This window comes from Mastomys coucha, unplaced genomic scaffold (assembly GCF_008632895.1).
Source record: "Mastomys coucha isolate ucsf_1 unplaced genomic scaffold, UCSF_Mcou_1 pScaffold22, whole genome shotgun sequence".
NCBI classification, from domain to species: Eukaryota; Metazoa; Chordata; class Mammalia; order Rodentia; family Muridae; genus Mastomys; species Mastomys coucha.
In genome coordinates this window covers 187,807,959-187,808,167 of record NW_022196905.1, presented here as the reverse complement: position 1 = coordinate 187,808,167, position 209 = coordinate 187,807,959, and the positions used below count along the sequence as shown (strand labels likewise).

At 37.3% G+C, this 209-nt stretch overlaps 1 protein-coding gene across 2 annotated transcripts in view; it reads left to right on the top strand.

Moving 5' to 3' along the window:
* Window positions 1–209, top strand: part of Stox2 (storkhead box 2) — a 251,385-nt gene that overhangs the window by 62,178 nt on the left and 188,998 nt on the right. The window lies entirely within an intron of this gene.

Below are 209 nucleotides of genomic sequence, written 5' to 3'. Positions count from 1 at the left end.
AGAGATTTTAAAACTTTTTTTTTTTGAAAAACAGGATGATATCAAGTGATCCGTTTTCAGGCCTGACAATAAGGACAGCTTCCTAGAGGGTATATGGCTCCCTGTCTCCTCTCTGACAGACTAGTGCTGGCTTGGCTCTAATAGAAAACGTATGCAATTAATTACTTGATTAATTCCAGCTTATGCAAATGAGAATCCATGTGAATCAT